Below are 389 nucleotides of genomic sequence, written 5' to 3'. Positions count from 1 at the left end.
CCCGGTAGCAGATCCATGGGTATGAACGGATACAATCCCACACGAATAGTGAAAAACGGACAGACCGACAGACACAGAAATAGCCTTGGGATAGACAATCTAGTATGTACATTTAAATACACACGCCCGGGGTTCATGGCAGCAGTAAATGGAGGTGAAGGAAGAGGTTCTTTCGCCATGAACTCAGAGAGAGGTGTCATGCATTCGCCGTGGCACCAGGTAGCAAAACATGCAGGATGTCGAACTATTGCCGGTAAGGTCATGCAGGGCGTGAGAGGAGGGGTTGTCATGCACATTGTGGGCTTTGTCATTGTTGCTGCTGCTATAGGTTGATTATTATTTTTTGATATTGTTATTACTGATTACTATCTAAGACGTTGTTCTTGTTT

This window comes from Penaeus monodon, chromosome 19, assembly GCF_015228065.2.
Source record: "Penaeus monodon isolate SGIC_2016 chromosome 19, NSTDA_Pmon_1, whole genome shotgun sequence".
NCBI classification, from domain to species: domain Eukaryota; kingdom Metazoa; phylum Arthropoda; class Malacostraca; order Decapoda; family Penaeidae; genus Penaeus; species Penaeus monodon.
Note: the sequence above shows the minus strand (reverse complement) of the source record.